The following is a 19977-nucleotide window of genomic DNA, read 5'->3' as shown; positions in this document are numbered from 1 at the left end:
ATGAAAGGGTGATCTTATTCAGCAGCAAGTCACAGAGGCTGAAACATTCTAGGCCTCGATTAGATTATTCGGAGGCTAGAAACTTCCATGAATAGGCCTAGATTAACAGACGGAGGCAGCAAGCCCCCTAGACAACCACTACAACAGGGGAATAAAAAACAGTTTTACTTGCATGAGCTTAAGACAGTGAACATTCTACCATGAATGTAGGAAGAGGTGCATGAGCCCTCACCCATTCTAAGGAGTTATTGATAGTTGAAGGCTTCAGGGGGCGCTAGATTATTTTCTAAGAGTATGGTCTCTGGTAGGTCAGCTTCCAGTGGAGATGGCCCACAGCAGACAGCCTTATATTATAAACTTGAGTAGATGAGAAGCAAGTTGGATTCCACAACTTTATTTTCTTTACAAAGGAGAAGGTTGGAGGTGAAATGATCAAAATATGTTGTGCACATATGTGAGATTCTCAAAGGATTAATAAAGATAGTGTATGTTTTTAAAAGAAAGAGACTTTCCAAAGTAGGTATACTAAAACTCCCAAATGGAGGGCACCTGTTGAGAGGCCAAATCTTTTAAGTTCAAACTCCAGTTTAAGAGAACATGACCTAAGTTTGAACTCAAGTAAACTAACAGGTTGGTACCTAGCATTAGTTTCCAAGTTGCTGCCCAACAAAACCCAAGCCTAGTTCCAGTCTCTAGGCTAATCCCCAACAAGACCAGCATTTCCAGGTTATTTCCCCAACAAACTTGCACCTCCAGGTAACAAGCCCACCCCCTGCCTAATGACTGCCAATGCAGAGGGAAGCAGCAGTTAAGTTTATTATATGACTCCCAGCACCAGCTAATTACGTTAAACGCCACAGTAGCTTTCCAATTAGATGCTTACACACTTCCCCCCAGTTGCTGCTTACTATAAAGCCTTGCCCTCATGGATATTCAGGGATCCCTCACCACCAAAACCATCCTGTGTGATGGTAGTATGTTCAGATGAGGGGGGCAGGAGCTAGCTCAAATAGATTAAGGACCCTGCTGTGGGTTACATCAGATTGATTCCTGTCTGTTTTTGGAGGGAATCGCTAACATTTTCCTGGCACTACATTGTGATGGAGTTTTGCTTAATTTAAAGTAGGAAGATCCACTTCTCATTGGGTCTTTGAGGTAGAAAAATATACCTTTAATCCAGATCTTTTGAGCTAGGAAAACCAACCTCTAATCTGGGCCACACCTTCTGCTAGAAGCCTATATAAGGACATGGAAGAAGGAAGATTTTTTTTCTTTGCCTGCTTGTTCTTTCCTTACCAGCAAGTCCATTCCTTCATTATAGGCTACTTCTTCAGATTCTAGTATATACTGAAGACCAGCTAAGACATCCAGTCTCATAGACTGCGCAACTACTAGATTACTGGACTTTCTATTCATAGCCATCTATTGTTCAATTAGCTGAACCACAGCCTGTAAATCATACAGATGGATGGATGGATGGATAGATGGACAGACAGACAGACAGACAAATTCATTCTATAAGTTCTATTAGTCTAGAGGACCCTGAAAAATACAGTTCCTTACTATAAACCTGCTGTTCTTGCTAACAAGGACTGAATGAGATTAAACACATAATGTACTTGGTCCAGGTCTTGATAGAAAGCCAAAGCCCAACAAATGTTACTTATTACCGCAATATCTTTATTATAACTCCAATACAACATAAGATAACAGGGGGAGATTATGAAAAGACTCAAAAAAAGGAGGGAATAATATCATTTAAATAAGAAAATAGTCCAAATATTATAGAAAATAGGCCTTAGGTGTCACTTACATAGCTTGCATTAGAAGTTAAGTTAAGGTATAAATAATTTTTGAGACAGGATTTCACTGTGCGGACCAGGCTTGCCTCAAACTCATAGAGAATTGGAGAGAATGCATAGTTATAACTCAACAGCACACAGGAAAATGCTAGAACAAGAATTACACCCAAATGAGTAGATGAGAAGAAATAACCAACCCCAAGACTGAAACCAATAAAATAGAAACAAAATCAGTACAAAGAATCAATTAACAGTTGGTTCTTTGGGAAAAAAAATCAATAAGACTGGCAAACCCTTATCCAAATTAACTAAAAGGCAGAGATAGAATACCCAAATTAACACAATTAGAAATGAAAAGGAAGACATAACAACAGACACAAAGGAAAATCCAGAAAATCTTAAGTACCTGTAAAAACCTGTATTCCACCAAATTGAAAAACCTAAAATAAATAAATTAATTAATTAATTTTTAAAAATTGATAATTTTCTTGATACATACCACTTACCAAAGTTAAATCAAGATCAAATAAGTTATTTAAACAGACCTACTAATCACTAGTGAAATAGAAGCAGTCGTTAAAGTTTCTATATTAGTTAGGGTTTATATTGCTGCAACAAAATGCCATGACCATAAAGCCAGTCTGGGGGAAAAGTTTCGGCTTACACTTCCATATCTGTTCATTACTGAAGGAAATCAGGACAGGAACCTGGAGACAGGAGCTGATGCAGAGGCCATGGATGTTTACTGAATTGCTTCCCATGGCTTGCTCAGCCTACTTTCTTATAAAGAACCTAGGACCAGCCCAAGAATGGCACCACATACTATGGGCTGGGTCGTTCCTCATCAATTACTAAGAAAATGCCTCACAGCTGGATCTTATGGAAGCATGTTCTCAATTGAGGTGCCATTATCTCAGATAACTCGAGCATCTGTCAAGTTGACATAAAACCAGCCAGTACATCTCCCAACCAAAGTTCAGGGCCAGATGGTTTTGGTGCAAAATTCTACTAGACTTTCAAAGAAGAATTCGTGCCAATTCTCTTCAAATCATTCCACAAAATAGAAATAGAGAAGATTGCCCAATTCACTTTATGAGGCTACTTCAGGCTCGGCGGGGCCAGCTGGAGCCAGACGCCGCGGAGCTGACCCAGGAGTAAGGCCACAGTGAGGCTGAGATCTGTCGCTTTATCCAGAAGCTCAAAGGACCGGGTGGTTCAAGAGGCCATTCAGAAGATGCAGCCAGGTGGCAGAGAGGGGCCAAGACATCAAGAAATACAGCTCCCAGCCCCGGTAGAGGTATGGATGGATCTTGCTGAGAAACTAACAGGCCCACTGGAGGAAGCCCTGACTGCAGCTTTCTCCCAGGTGCTCACCATTGCTGCAGGAGAACCCCTCAGCCTCCTGCACTCCAGGCCGAGCAAGCCCACAAAGACCCGTGGAAAGGCACTGGTGTTCTTGAGCAACCAAGATGGGCAGAAGGATGCTGCGTCTGAAGGTTCTGGGCCTGTCCCTATGACTGCTACTGACACCACTCGTGAGGCTTCTGTCTCTGATCCTAAGGCCTCTGGAGTCAACCCTGAGACCTCTGGTCTTGCCTCAGAGGTTACTGTCCCTGACCCTGATGCCCCAACCAAGTCCCTGGCTGGATCCTCCACAGAGAGAGGCTTTGCCGTGGACTTTGAGAAGATCTACAAATACCCTTCCTTCTCCTCCAGAGGTGGCCATGGCCCTGAGCTCTCAGCAGCTGAGTCAGCTGGGGTCCTTAACCTGCTCATGGCACTTCCAGAGGAACTGTCCCACCTGCCTTGCACAGCTCTGCTGGAACATATGACCAAAACATATGCTCAACTGATGGCTCCCCAGACCTCTCTCTGGGCCTGGGACTGAAGATGGAGGGACTGGCTCCACGGGGCCAGAGGAGCCTGACCAAGCTAGTTCTCAAGCTTCTGAGCCCATAGAGCCGAGGCTGGCCTGGAAAGCAGTTGGGATCTGCCCACTGAACCCGTTCCTGGTACCCCTGGGCCTCGTGATCCAGGTCCCCAACCCTTGGAGGTGAAGAGTACAGCAGATGAGATGTGCTGATTTTTGCCCAGAACATCAGTCCAGCACCACTGGTATTGGAACTTGATTGTGGACTTCCTGACACAGTGTTCAGCCATAGGCTAAGCCTTCAGATGCTGTATACACCAGCAGCCTTAGAAAGTGAAGCACAATTGTGATGAATGAGGGCTGGAGAGACGGAAGACTCTACACAAAGCAGGATTCCTGGACTGATAGATTGGGGCAAGAGTCCCTAGCCCAATGTGCCTGTTCTCTGCCATAATAGCGGCACATCATCAACCCTTTGTGTGTGGCACTCACATCTGGATCCCCCCAGCACACCCTCCCCACCTCAGCGGACCTCTGGATGGTTCTTGTACTGGCTAGTTTTGTGTCAACTTGACACAGCTAGAGTTATCACAGAGAAAGGAGCTTCCGCTGAGGAAATGCCTCCATGAGATCCAACTGTAAGGCATTTTCTCAATTAGTGATCAAGGGGGAAAGGCCCCTTGTGGGTGGGACCATCTCTGGGCTGGTAGTCTTGGGTTCTATAAGAGAGCAGGCTGAACAAGCCAGGGGAGGCAAGCCAGTAAGGAACATCTCTCCATGGCCTCTGCATCAGCTCCTGCTTTCTGACCTGTTTGAGTTCCAGTCCTGACTTCCTTTGGTGATGAACAGCAGTATGGAAGTGTAAGCTGAATAAACCCTTTCCTCCCCAACTTGCTTCTTGGTCATGATGTTTGTGCATGAATAGAAACCCTGACTAAGACAGTTCTCTTCACCTTTTCCTGGGGTGTCCTGTAACCCTCAATAAAGCCATCATCTAGCTAAAAAAAAAAATCAAACAAATCATATAAAGACACAACAAAAAAAGAGAGTTACAAACCAATTTTCCTCATGAACATAGATGCAAAAAATTCTTAATAAAAGCTTGCAAACCAAATCCAAGAACATATCAAAAAGATCATCATCATGATCTAGTAGCCTTCATCCCAAAGATGGAGAATAGTTCAACTTACATAAATGCAATATGAACAAACTGAAAGACCAAACCACAGGATTATCTCGTTAGATGAAGAAAAGGCCTTTGGCAAAAATCTAACGCTTCCTTATGATAAAGTCCTGGAGAGATTATGGATACCCATGCACCTATGGACACCTCTTTTTAATAAAGAAGATAGAAATGCACCCTGGAAAAAATACATCATCTTCAACCAATGGTGATGGTTGAACTGGATGACCACACATAGAAGAATGCAAATAGATCCATACTTATCACCCTGTGCATAAGTCAAGTCCAAGTGGATCAAGGACCACAACATAAAACCAGATGCATTAAACATGATAGAAAAGAAAGTGGGTGATAGCTTAGAAGTCATTGGCACTCGCTGAACATCAATCAGCACAGGACTAAGATTAACAATCAGTAAATGGGACCTCCTGAAACTGAAAAGCTTCTGCACTGCAAAGGACACCATCATTTAGACAAAGCAGCAGCCTACAGAATGGGAAAAGACTTTTACCAACTACCAAAGCATATAAAGAACTAAAAAATTTTTAAAAAATAAAAATAAAAAAAACTAGATATCAATAAAACAAATAACCTAATTTAAAATGGGTTAAAACAGATCTAGACAGAGAATTGGCAACTGAGGAAACTCACATGGCTGAGAAGCACTTGAAGGAATATCCATGTGGTAGCACATGCCTTTAATCCCAGAACTTGGGAGGCAGAGGCAGGCGGATTTGAGTTCGAGGTCAGCCTGGTCTACAGAGTGAGTTCCAGGACAGCCAGGGCTACACAAAGAAACCCTGTCTCGAAAAACCAAAACCAACCAAACAAACAAACAAACAAAGGAATATCCATCCACATCCTTAACTATCAGGGAACCGCAAATCAAAACTACTTGGAGATTTCATCCTATACTGGTCAAAATGGATAAGATCAATAAAACAATGACAGTTCAAACTGGTGAGAATGTGAAGTAAGAGAAACACTCATCCATTGCTGGCAGGAGTGCAAAACTTGGATATGATCTACCTCAAGATCTAGCTATAGCACTCTTGGGCATATACCCACAGGATGCATCATCTTATCACAACCATGTTCATTATTGATTTATTTATAATAGCCAGAAGTTAGAAGCAACCTAGTTGTCCCTGAAGAGATAAATGGATTTTATAAAAATAAAGAACAAACAAACAAACAAACAAATATAGCACATTACACAATGGAGTATTACTCGGCCATAAAAAAAAAATGACATTATGGGGCTGGTGAGATGGCTCAGTGGGTAAGAGCACCTGATTGCTCTTCCGAAGGTTTGGAGTTCAAATCCCAGCAACCACATGGTGGCTCACAACCATCCATAAGGAGATCTGACTCCCTCTTCTGGAGTGTCTGAAGACAGCTACAGTGTACTTACATATAATAAATAAATAAATCTTAAAAAAAAAAAAGAGTAAAAAAAAAAGATACGGCTCAGCAGCTAAGTTAAGAGTGTTTGCTGCTCTTAAAAAAAAAAAATGACAGTATGAAATTCCTAGGCCTAGAAACAAATCACCCTGAGTGAGGTAGCTCAGACCCAGAAACCACATGGTGGCTCACACCATCTGTAAATGGGATCCAATGCCCTCTTCTACTGTGCCTGAAGACAGCAACAGTGTACTCATATAAATAAAATAAATAAATCTTTAAAAAGAAAAAGAAAATAAGACTCTAAATCAACATGAACAAAGCTCACATGAACTCACAGAGACTGAGGCAGCACTCACAGGGCCTCAGCACTTATAGTGTAGCTTCCAGTTTAGTGTTTATGGGATTCCTGAGAACATGAATAAATGGATTAATGAAATCCTACCCACTAGGGTAAAGGTTAACAAGGGAGCCGTCATTTATACATGTTGGGGGGGGGGGCAGAAATCAGTCTTCTCCAATGTAGTAACTCTGGATTATCAGTCAATATCTGCTTTGACTTCAGGCCCACTCCACAATATGGAACCCATATAGGGTACTTCTTGGGTAACAAAAAATTATATACTAGATAACCCAGGATCCTAGGGTAAAACCAAATACTACTGTTCTAAAAACAGCAAGACAAAACAAAACAAAATCTCATAGCAATAAATTGACTCCCACAGAGCTTCTGCTGTTTCTCAGATCAGTGCCTTGCTTGGCCATCACTGGAGAAGCTTCCTCCTGCAACAGATGGGAATAAATACAAAGACCTACAGCCAGGGGCTGGAGCGATGGCTCAGTGGTTAAGAGCACTGTCTGCTCTTCCAAAGGTCCTGAGTTCAATTCCCAGCAACCACATGGTGACTCACAGCCATCTGTAAAGGGGTCTGATTCCCTCTTCTGGTGTGTCTGGAAACAGCCTCAGTGTACTCATATAGTAAAATAAATCTTTTTTAAATGAGAGAGAGCTTAAAAAACAAAGACCTGCAACCAGACATTACAGAGAGTGAGAGACCTTGGAACACTCATCCCTCCATGAATGTCTCTAGCCAATCCCTCCCCTCAGAGCTCAGAGAAAACCAAGGAAGAGGAGGCAGAAAGAGTATGAGGGGCAGAGTGGATGAATATCACCAAGAAAACAAGTCTCATCAAAGCTCACTGAACTCACAGAGCCCAAAGCATCATGCACGGGGCCTGCACAGGTCTGCACCAGGTCCTCTGCACATAAATTATGGTTCCCAGCTTAGCACTTTCATGAGAGTCCTGAGTGTGGGAACGAGTGGGTCTCTGATTCTTGTGCCTTTTCTTGGGCTCTTTTCCTTCTGTTTATTTATCTTGTCCAACTGTAAAGTGACAGTTTTTGTTTTATCTTATTATATTTTATTATTATCCTTAGAAACCTGTTTTCTAATGAGAGACAGAAGAGAAGTAGATCTGGATGGGAGGGTGGGAGAGGAATCAGAGGAGTAGAGGGAGGGGAAACCATAAAGAGGACAGAATATGTGAGGGGAAAAAATCTATTTTCAATATAAGGGGAAAGATGTATCAAGAAAGTGTGGCAGATACACGCAATGGAACACTATTTCATCAAAGCAGACCAAAGTACTAGTAGATATTGTAACATGAATGAATCCTGAAAATCCTGTGTTAAGGACTAAGGCAACGCGTTGCCAGAGGACAAGTTGTTCACATGAAGTATTCAGGTGAATCTGTCGAGGCAGAACATAGATTGGTTGGTGCTGGGAGCCAAAGGAAGACAGCAGTGAGCAGGAACTGCTTCGTGGTTAAGGATTTTACTTGGGAGAGAGACAAATGTTTTGTAATTAGATTGAGTTATCAGCTGCACAGTACTGTGAATGTAATTAATGCTACTGAGCTGTTTACCCTAAACCAGCTAATTTATGTTTCAAGAATTCCACATTAACAAAGAAAGAAAACACCTCAAGGAAACCTTCCTAGGAATTTGCTGTTTTAAGAGATACTTTATTAAACATTTATACACATGCAAAAATGTATCCCAAATTAAATAATTCCTTTTGGAAAAAGGCCCAGAAAAGGATATAGAACCGTTTATAACTTATTAACTCACAAACACACTGAATCTATGCCAGGCTTCTGCATAATGTAATTCCACTGAGTGTTTGGTTCATTTGGGGCTATCTTTCCAGGCTAGTGGATGCTAGTCACAAGTGTTTATAGGTAAATGTCCATCTTTGCTTTTCAGTTTCTGTGAAGACTCCCTTCCTGAAAACCTCAACTTGTGGCTTATAAAACAGACGAATTCTCAGGATCTTCTCACTGGTGCCTAATGGTTTACCTCCTTGGCCTGAGGGTGCATCTCCTCTGCCTGATGGTTTACCTCCTCTGCCTAACCATTTTCTGGGGCTTTCATGACAAAATACCAGGGATCTGGTGGCAGAAGATTAAAACCTCCTGGGAACCAAAAGCCCCGGGTCTCAGGTGTTGACCGCTTTGCTTCTCCTGAGACATCTGTCCTTGGCTTGCGAACAGCACATTCATCTCTTGGGGCTTTGCATCCAAATCTCCTCTTCTAATAAGGACACCAGCCGTCCATCCCAACGCTTTCTTTTTAACTTAATTACTTCTGTAAATGTTCTTGTCAATCAAACACAGTAACATTCCGTGGTACTGGCTGGGCAGAACTTCAACACATGAGCTTTCAAGGAGCATAGTTCAGCCTGTTACAACCAATTTCCAAGGGGACCAGGAGAGAAAATGCCCACAAGTGTGGAATGGAAGAAGAAGGGGACTTGTACTTCAGAGGAGGAAGGATAGCAGCAAGCAGTGGGGAGGAGAGAGGGATGGGGAGGATCGGCGTGAACTACAAGCAAGGTACAACAAACACAGGCTTTGTGTGCTAACTTAAAATTATTGTCAATGTTTTAAATCATGAAAAAACGAGCAATTTCTAAAACTGGTTCAGTGGTCTATAAAAATTCAAACAAGGACAGTAGTAAAATGCACTCAGTCCATCCTTGGGAAGGGGCACGTGACAGTTCCAAATCCCATTACTCATTTTGCTTCCGTGGCCAAGAGATGGAAAAAGAACATTACATAGGCGAGGAAAGGTGGTGCAGGGCTTTAATCTCAGCCCTTAGGAGGCAGAGATAGGTGGGACTCTGAGTTTGTGGCCAGCCTGATTATGCGGATAGATTTCTGAGTTCCTGGCCAGCCTGGCCTATAGAGCAAGTTCCAAGATAGCCAAGACTGTGCAGAAAAACCACATTTCCAAACAGCTGTGGATGAAGCTCACTGTAGAACACTGTCTGATGTGTGAGGCTCTGGGTTCCACCCCAGCTCCACTCACATACAGAGAACAGGCCACTTTCTTTCCCTGTTGCTGTGGTGAAGCGCCTTGACAAAAGGCACTTAAGGAAGGAAGTGGCTATTTTGGTTCACAATTCTAGGGTGCAGTCCACGGTGGTGAGGGTGGCATGGTGGTAGGAGCTTCAGGCAGCTGCTGACACTGAACTCAGGGAGCACGGAAACATGAATGAATGTTTGTGCTCAGCCTGCTTCTTGCATTTTATGTGGACCTGGACCGGTGCCTCTAGGATGTAGTGGCCTTTTTTAGGTTATATCTTTACCTTGATTAGCCTAATTAAGACAATCTCTCATTGACAAGCTCAGAGGCTAATCTAATCTAAAAGAGTTCTCGGGAGTAAGCCTGGGGGACAAACCCAGATTTGTAGATTCTGTGAAGACTACAATCAACACTAACCACCACACGAAGCAAGTCCTAACTCTCAGTGAACATCCCTATAACAGAGGTCTACAATCTGGGGGATGCACTTTTAAGTATGGGTATATTTTATTTTATTTTTCAAAGATTTATTATATGTAAGTACACTGTAGCTGTCTTCAGACACACCAGAAGAGGGCATCAGATCTCATTATGGATGGTTGTGAGCCACCATGTGGTTGCTAGGATTTGAACTCAGGACCTTCAGAAGAGCAGTCAGTGCTCTTAACCACTGAGCCATCTCTCTAGCCCCCTATATTTTATTTTTAATTAGACGATTAATAATCAATTCATTTTTGGAAAGCTCTGGATTACTCTCGGGCAATTCCAGCTTGTAACACGATGGTGTAAAATAACAGCCATTATTCTAATGACGAATAATGCCATTGGGTGTGACTAAGGTGATATAGTTACATGAGAAATAAATTAAAACAGAAAAGCTTCTTACCGTATACTTTGCCCACTCAGTTTCATCTGAATGCGCTAAGAATGAGTGACTGACCATACATAGATGCCATTCAGCAGGCCATTCCACTCATTGGCTGAGAAGGATCCGGGGGAGTTAAGTTAGGAAGGGAAGAAACTCACATTCTAATTTTGTTTTTCCTTTTATGTATACACTTTTCTCATGAATGTGTTTGCTCTCAATCAACACTCCTTTTGTGAAATGTGGGAAGGGGAGGGAATTTGGGTCCTAGCCTGTGTCTATGGCAACACAGCGTCCTAAGGAGGGTGGAGAGCATCAGTCCTCTATGGATGCCTCCCAGAGAGAGTAGGCAATCAGCTCCCGTTTGTCTTCTGTACAGAAGGATTGTCTTTCATTCAATGGAGGTTTGGAGGGTTTTTTTAATTTTTGCCTTTGCTATCTGCACAAGCAGAGCTGGGTCTCACAATTCATAATTATTTTCTTTTCTCTCTCGTTAGCTACACATTGTGAACACTGCAGGGAAGCAGAATTGTTAACGCTAATTATTTTCATCCTGATTTATTATTCAACTTTGGAACTGTCAGCCTCTCCATGCCTCTGCCTCTATACTTCACTTTGGAGGTTGTAGGTTAAAATGAAGATACACATATCAAAAATGTCCATAAACAACTAATTTTAATTTTTATATCCTGTTTTAGTGACTTTTTAAAGGGGAAAATAAGGCTCTGTGCTGGTTAATTGTTCACCAGCTTGACACAAACTGAGGTCTTTTAGGAAGAAACACAATTGAAGAATTACCTCCATCAGATTGGGCTATAGGAAAGTCTGTGGGGTATTTGATTGGTTAATGAAAGATGTGGGAGGGCCCAGACCACTGTGGGTGGTGCCACCCTGCCACCCTGGGTGGGTAGGAAGCATACTTAGCAAGCCAGTAAGCAGCCTTTTGCCATGGTCTCTACTTTAGTTCCTGCCTCGGTGTTCCTGCCTGACTGAGTTCTGCCTTGGCTTTCCTCAATGATGGACTATGACCAGGATATGTAAACCAAATAAACCCTTTCTTCTCCAAGCTTCTTTTGGTCTGGTGTTTATCACAGCAGTAAAAACAAATTACAACAGGCTCAAATCATTTTATAAAATTTGTATAACCTCAGTATGAAGACAAGAAGACTAAAAGAAAGGAAAAACTCAAGCCTTATCATCATGCACACCAAAAGAAGAAAAGGCCTAGGTAGGGTTGGTGGTATGCTCCTGGCATTATGCGTATTCATTATGACCAACATTTTTATATAAAAATATAAGTTGCAAAAAATATATATAAGCTGCTCTAATGTTAGAAAAATGTATTAGTATACATCTGATATTTATAAATTAAAAATAAGAAAAACAAATGATTTACCACTAGATTAAGGAAAAGGTTGATAAAACTAACATAACAAAAATTTCTATCAGTGTCTAAAGGAAAGTGAGCTTTTTTTAAACTCAAGGTGATAAATACAACACATCTCTGACAAATATCCTCCATAATGGTAATATGCTGAGCACTCCTGTAAAAACAAGAACAACATTTGTCTTCCTAGTGTCACTAATCTATCATTACACCTGTGATCCTTCTTAGAAAGTTAGGTAAAGAAAGAGAAGACACTAAGGAAGATGGGACAGTAAAATATAGATAAAATTAAAACAAGGTTGGGGAATAAAACAGAGAGTAGGGGAAGAGAGGGGAGAAGAGGAGAGAGAAGGGCTAGCCATAGCAAAGTGTGTGTGGTAAAGAGATGTGGAAATGTGCAACCTTGTAACCCACTAAAAAGCAAAATAAGAGAGGACAATAGGCCACTTGGGGCGTGATAGAGCAGGATAAGGAATATAAATAAAGGAGGTTAAAGGTTTAAGTAGAGATGGAGACACAAAAATGAAAAAATGAGAGAAAAAGAGGGTTAGCCCAGACTAGAGGTGTATATAGAAGCCTTATGAAGTCCCACTAATCTGTAAAAAGAGAAGGAGTTTGAATGGAGGTCCCATGCATGGATAGACAATACTTTCCCAGAAGACATGAATTTTTAATGAAACCTTCAGTGCAGCCATAGGTTATTGGTCATAGAGGCTCCAGAAGAAGAACAACTGTTGCTCTTGTTCTTGTTCTTGGTTTCCTGACATAACTAGGTGATATCCCCTCCCACCACCACCACCCCCATTGCTAAAGATACCACACATCTGATTGCAGAAGATAGAGATGTCAATACTGAACTGACCACAAAACTCTCTCCTTGGCTAGCTAGATTTCATTGGGCAGGAAGATGCTATGCAGAACACTGGGGAAGAAATGATCTCACCCAGTACTGGACCACTAATGTTAAAATATCAACATGCTAGGCAAAATGTGCCCACTGGTGCAGTAGTGGCATAAATGCTATAGGAGTAACCAAACGCTTTCTGATTTCTTCACAGGAGAGAATGTATGCCTTGTACCATAAGGAGGGCATGGAGTGGTGATTTGAATGAATACTTGGTATCCAGTTGGCAGACCTGTTTGGACAAGCTTAGGAGGTATACTCTTGATGGAGGAAGTAAGTCACTAGGGTGGCTGTTTTAAGAATTTAAAGAGTTGCCTCATTTCAGGTTTGCTGACTCTGCTCCCTGCTTGTGGTTTGAGACGTGAGCTCTCACTGATATTTGCTGCAACACTTTCCCACCATGATAGTGATAGATTTTGTGTTAGTTGGGGTTTCTATTCCTGTGATGAGACACCATGTCCAAAACTAACCCAGGGAGGAAGGATTTATTTGTTTTACACCACCACATCACTGTTCATCATTGAACAAAGTCAGGACAGGAACTCAAACTTACTGCCTTGCTTCTCAAGGCTTACTTTCTTATAGAACTCAGGACCACCAGCCCAGGGGTGACACCATACACAATGAGCTGGGCCCTCCCCCATCAATCACTAATTAAGAAAATGCCTTACAACCTGATCTTTATGGAAGCATTTTCTCAATTTAGGTTTCCTTCTTTCAGATAACTCCAGATTGTGTCAAGTTGACAAAAAAAACAAAAACAAAACGAAACAAACAAACATCAACAACAAAAAACTACCCAGCATAGACTTTTATCTCTCTAGAGCCGTAAGTCCATAATAAACCATTTCTCTGATAGGTTGCTTCGGTTCTGATATTCTATCACAGCAATACAAAGGTAGTAAATACATACGGTGCTACACAGAAAAATCCAGTTTCAATAAATAAATATGGCGGGATGGTTTGAATGAGAATGGCTCCCATGGACTCATATATTTGAATACATGATCCCCAGTTGATAGAATTATTTAGGAAAGATTAGGAGCTATGGCCTGTTGAAGGATGTGTGTCAAAGGCAGACTTTTTCGAGGTTTTAAAAGGCTCAGGACATTTTCTGTGTACCTCTCTCTGCTCTCCTACTTGTGGAATAGTTGAGATATGAGATGTCAACTATTGCTGCCTCCATGATTGCTCTGCTGTCATGGACTCTAACCCTTTCAAACTGTAAGTATCAATTTAACACTTCCTTTTATAAGTTGCCTTGGTCAGAATGTTTTACAACAATAGAAGAGTAATTGTCTTAGTTAGGGTTTTACTGCTGTGAACAGACACCATGACCAAGGCAAGTCTTATAAAAAACAACATTTAATTTGGGCTGGCTTATAGATTCAGAGGTCCAGTCCATTAGGTAGGAGCATTGCAGCATCCAGGCAGGCATGGTGCAGGAGGAGCTGAGAGTTCTATGTCTTCACCCAAAGGCTGCTAGTGGAAGACTGACTTCCAGGCAACTAGGATGAGGATCTTATGCCCACATCCACAGTGACACACCTACTCCAACCAGGTCACACCTATTCCAACAAGGCCACATCTCCAAATGGTGCCACTCCCTGGCCCAAGAATATACAAACCATCACAGTAACTAAGACACGAGGTTAGGAAAGTCACGGGCCCTAGGGTGGACTATATTGTTATTTTGCTAAGGGCTTTATTGTCAAACTGTTATATTCATATTTATATCCATAGATTTATGTGTCTTTCAACATTAGATAGAGAAGCTTCTTTCTGTAGTAGTTAGTGCTTAATGTAGAAATCTGTCCAAAGTGCTGAGAGTAAGTGGCTTAAGTGTTTATTCATACATGGGACATCTGCACCACCCTCCCTCTCCACCAAGGATCAGGGAACATCCTAGAAGAGGAAACAAAAAGTATAAAAGCTGGAGGATGGTGGGTTGGAGAGATGGCTCAGCAGTTAAGAGCACTGGCTGCTCTTCCAGTGCTCCTGAGTTCAATTCCCAGCAACCACGTGGTGAATCACAACTACCTATAATGGGATCTGATACTGTCCTCTGGTGTGTCTGAAGATAAAATAAATAAATTTTAAAAAAAGAAGAAGCTGTAATATGGGAGGCATACTGAACATGACTAAACTTACAGCAGCTTTGGTTATCTGCACAAGAACAAGCCAGAATCTATTGATGAATCATTGATATTAATAGGATTATAATATATAACATAATTTTAATAACCAGTAACACTCACCTAATGTTGTTTTAAGGATGATAATATAGAAGAAGAAGCCACTGGGAAAATACCATGAGACACATAAAGATGCAAATATGTGCATCTTTAAGATCAAAAAATATTCAAGACATTTGTAGAAAAGATTCAAATGAAACTATATTCACTATTCACAGACAGGAAGACTATACGCCATAAAGGTTTCAGTTCATCAACATGATTTCAATGAAAGGCTTTGATGATCTGATATTACAACATAGAGAGAAAAGAGAAAGACCTTCCAAGACATAAAGATTCACCTGGACATCAAGATTTGCTTGAAAACTTAAATCATCCATCACCAAGACAACAAGGCACTGGTATAGATTATGCAAAAATATAGTACACTTTATGGGACTAAACTATGCCCCACAGATATTGAACCTCGATGTATGACAAAATGGCTTTGAAGTTCACTAAAATCCAGGGTCACACTATACATAAAAAATGAAAAACAACTGGATTATGTTAGGAGCGACCTTGTTTGAACATTTACAGCCTTAAATGCTTGCTGGAATAAAGTCTTGGCCTCTGTGGGAAAGCACTAGCCCAGCTGAGTACAAGTAGACATGGATCCTGAAGTCAGCCGAGAACAAATAGCTATAAATCTTGTGGATAGGTGCCTAATAACCCTTTCTGTTCTGATCTTCCTGTCAATATCCTGGGAACAGGTGCATTGCCCAAGCAACCCCCCCTACACCCCACTTCCTACTCCTATGAGTATATAACCTGTGTGGGAAAAATACAAATTTGTCAGCTTGATCAGGACTCTTGACTTGCTGTCCGTTCTTTGCATTTCTTGTCCCCCATTCTTTTCCAAGTGCCCCTCAAGTCCCTGTTTGGCTGTCCTGCAGGTCAGGACAGGATTAAAGATTCTAATATAAAAACCTGACTTGGAAACTTCCTACAAGATGAGACAATATATACAAACAATAAAAGAATATTTATGTCTTTCACTGTACTAAAGTATGAACCTGTGCTAACAAATACATGATGAAGAAGATGAACAGAAATCCAGATGTGGAGGTGGATGCCTGCAATCCCAGGACTTAGCAGATGAATCAGTTCAAGCTCATTCTCAGCTAAATATTGAGTTCAAGGTCAGCCAGGATACATGAGATCCTCCTTGGAAAAAGAAGAAGAAGAAAACAGGAAGAAAATAGATAGGTATGTTACCACATGCCTGTAATTCTAACCTTAGGAGACTGAGCTAGGAGCATTACCTGGCAGAAGCCTGGTCTACACAGCAGGACCCTGTCTCAAAAAACAAAGATAATCCAGGATGTTGGAAGTACCAACACCATGGGATATTTGCCAAGAAAAGCTGCAAGTGTGGGCTAAGATAGGATCAAGAATAATCTATGATACAAATCTCTGGGCATGTCTGTGAGAGTGTTTTTAGATTGGGTGAGTTGAGGTGGATGGCCCAACTAAGAACCTTTCCGTGAGATCTGGGTCTTAATAAAAAGTAGAAAGGGAACAAACACTAGTGCCTGATTCCCTCCTCTTTGTGTGTGTGTATATGTTTGTGTGTGTGTGTGTATTGACTGTGCACACAATGGCCAACTGCCTAAAGTGTCAGTGTCTGCCTTCTCCAGCACATAAACAGTATCCTCAAACTGTGAACCAAAATAAGCCCTTCCTTTCTTAAGTTGTTCTTCTTAGGAATTTCATCACAGTGATGAGAAAAGTAGCATCACACATGCACGCACACACACATAAATGAGGTCAAGAATTGGGCAACTGTGATTAAGCTTGACGATGTGGTTCTTAGGCCTTTGACATTCATTTGCAGGAGAAATGTAGAAGAGTTTGGAATTTAAAGGATCATTTTGGTGAGAGTTTGGAATATCAACATGCTGAGAGAAACACAGGCAGCAGAGGCCCAGTTCTTGAGGTTTCAGAAGGAAACAAAACCTCTGGATTGAGGCCATTCACATTGGGTCCTGGAGAAAACTATGCCTTCATTCTGCCCATGTCCCAAGAAGTTAAGTAAAGCTGAACTCAATAGCTATGGACTTGTTTGTTTGGCAGAAGAACTATCAAGACAGGACAACATTCAGGTTGTTCCTGTTCATTGCTCCTGTCCAAGTCTACATGAAGCAGAGCACAAATGGAGCAAAAACAAATTGAAACCATGTGTTACATGGGGAGAGGAGAGAATATAAAGTTGTAGATAAGGCCGGTTGTTAGAAAGAGCATCGCCATTAAAGAGAATCTCCTGCCCCACTGGGGCAATGGGCAGGAAGACACCCTGAGTATAAGACTATGCGCTGAAAGCTCTATCTTGTGAAGACTGAAATTCATTTCATAGGAGGGATCCTGAAATAAGAACGCTTCTGAATGGATTCCTGAGGCTGCAGAAAGCACACTGAGACCACCGCAGTTTCATTTCAAGGGGATAAGGCTATGTCCTGAGCTGGCAACCAAACTTTTCAGAATCACCCACACGGTCCTGGCTTTGTAGGTATAAAAGTCATCAGACTGATGGGACCAAGGAACCTGGCACTAAGGTTCCAGAGAACTTGTACAGCTGAGCAACATGTGACAGGGTCAGAGTCCTGGCAAAGAGATCTTAAGAGGCCATTTCATAAAGCTGCTGTGATGGATCCTAAATTACAGTGGGGACCCCAGGTTGTTACAGATGCTGAGATCATTAGACGTTTGCTAAAGAGTGCTATAGGCATGGGACAAGCTGGCCTAGAGAAAGATGAGAGATTTCCCTGTGCTGCAGGCTGCAGAGCTTGGGAGGCATGTCTCCCAGTCACTTTAGAGCCCAGATTCCTCCATCATGGGCCACAGATGCTGGACACAGAGCTGCAGGACTTGGTGTTTGCCTTGCTGGATTTGGGGATTGTTTTATTCTAATCTTTCATTGCTATGCCACCATAGGGATAGGAATGTCCCCTTTAAAATGGGAGTGTTTACTCTGTGCCATTGTATGCTGAAAATATAGAACTTGGCTTTTTTATATTGCAAGAATTCAGCCTAAGAGGTCACCTGAGTCTTAGAAAAGACTCAAACGTTCACATTTTAAAAACTTTTAAAACTAATTTTTGTTGTATCTTATTTTGTTTTTTGTTTTTTGTTTTTTTTTGAGCATGGGCAAACATGTGCACCATAGCACACGCGTACTGTGCAGAGGACAACATGCAGGACTCCATTCTCTCCTTCTGCCATGTAGATTACTGAAATCTAACTCAGATCGCCCACCAGGTTTGGCAGAAATCACCTTTACACACTGAGCTACCTTGCTGATCCTTGAACCTAGATTGGTAAGAACAAGGGTTGTTCCTTCAAGAGCAGGAGTGCAATGCCTGTTATCCTTCCAGAAGCCTGAGAGCAGACATGCTTACTAATCTGGTGACCTTTGCACTACCTGTGGCTAGAGACCAAGTCTTGCCCAGACCCTTATCGTATTTTTTTTTCCCTCAGACGATCTATAGAACCTGTCTTCATGGACTTTGCAACTTTACAGATCTAATCTGTATTTAGCTTATTTTGTTCCTCAAGATTTATAGTCTGATTTTTTTTGTGCAAGTGGGATTGAGTTAATTATCACCAAAATGGTTTTCACCAAATTGTGTTGTGCTTAAAATATGCCTAAAATAAAGCAAGTTACTTGGAATCAAACTCCAGAAGTTTGAACTGATACCAGCTACTGAGATGTGATGGTCAGACCTGCCCTCTTCCCTCCCCAACTTGTCACTCGGTCCCCAATCAAGGAATATGTTAGAGGGTCAAGTTGACAAGGGAATTGTGATGCTTTTATTGTCAACATGGCAGGGTCTAAAATCATCTAGGAGACAAACTTCTAGGCATGTCTGTGAGGGAAATCCTAAACTGAGTTAATTGGGATGGTAGCCCCACATCAGTTTATGCGACAGTTCCATCACCAGACCTGGGGTCCTGGACTGAATAAAAGGATCTGTGAAGTGCTTGCTTTATTCAATGTCTATGTATGCTTCTAGGGAAAAAAAAGCTGTTATGCAAATTAAAAGGAAAGTATGCAGAAACTGAAATTCCTGGACATGTGTTAATTGTGAAAGTCTATACTGGGTCATCTTTTTAAAATTTGTGTCTATCACAATTAGACAACAAGTTCTAAAGTTGACATTTCTTTCACTTATGAGACATCTATAACAGAGAGAAAAGTAATTAAATAAATGGCTAGATGGTAAATTATGTACTCTTGAATTGGAAATCTAATAAATCTTGAAGTAAAAGTAAATGGCAGGCTGGCAAGACAGCTCAATGAGTAAGGTTGTGTGGTGGTTGCAATAGGAATGGTCTCCATAGACTCATGTGTTTGAATGTTTGTCCCATAGGGAGTAGCACAATTAAGAGGTATGGCCTCGTTAGAGGAAGTGTATCACTGTGGATGAGCGGTTTGAGATCTCGTATGCTCAAGCTATGCCCAGTGTGGCAGACAGTCTCCCTCTGCTGCCTGCAGATCAAGATACAGAACTCACTGATCCTTCTCCAACACCATGTCTGCCTGCACGCTGCCATGCTTCCCACCATGATGATAATGGACGAAACCTCTGAAACTGTAAGCCAGCCTCACTTAAATGTTGCCCTTTTAAAAGTAGTGGTGGTTATGGTGTCTCTTTACAGCGATAGAAACCCTAACTAAGATACAGGAGCACGTTACCAAGCCTGATGACTAGAGTTCCATCCCAGAACCCATGTAGTGGAAGGAGAGAACTTCTTCAAGATGTTCTCTGACTACATGTGTTCTATGGGATGTGCCCCCCACCACTACCCCCAAATTAAGTAAAAATGTTTAAAATACAAATGGGAGTTGGAAAGATGGCTCAGCATTAAAGAGCACTGACTGCTCTTATAGAGGGTCCTGGTTCAATTCCTAATACCCACATGGTGGATCACAACTGTCTGTAACTAGAGTCCCAGGGGAT

The 19977-nt window shown here is 41.7% G+C and overlaps 1 pseudogene; it reads left to right on the top strand.

Annotated features, from left to right (window-relative positions):
- Positions 1 to 2894: 2894 nt before the first annotated feature.
- Gm7604 lies at positions 2895 to 3859 on the top strand (annotated as a pseudogene).
- Positions 3860 to 19977: the final 16118 nt, after the last annotated feature.

The sequence above is a fragment of the Mus musculus genome, chromosome 14, assembly GCF_000001635.26.
Source record: "Mus musculus strain C57BL/6J chromosome 14, GRCm38.p6 C57BL/6J".
Classification (NCBI taxonomy): domain Eukaryota; kingdom Metazoa; phylum Chordata; class Mammalia; order Rodentia; family Muridae; genus Mus; species Mus musculus.
Note: the sequence above shows the minus strand (reverse complement) of the source record. Positions and strands in the feature narration are given on the sequence as shown.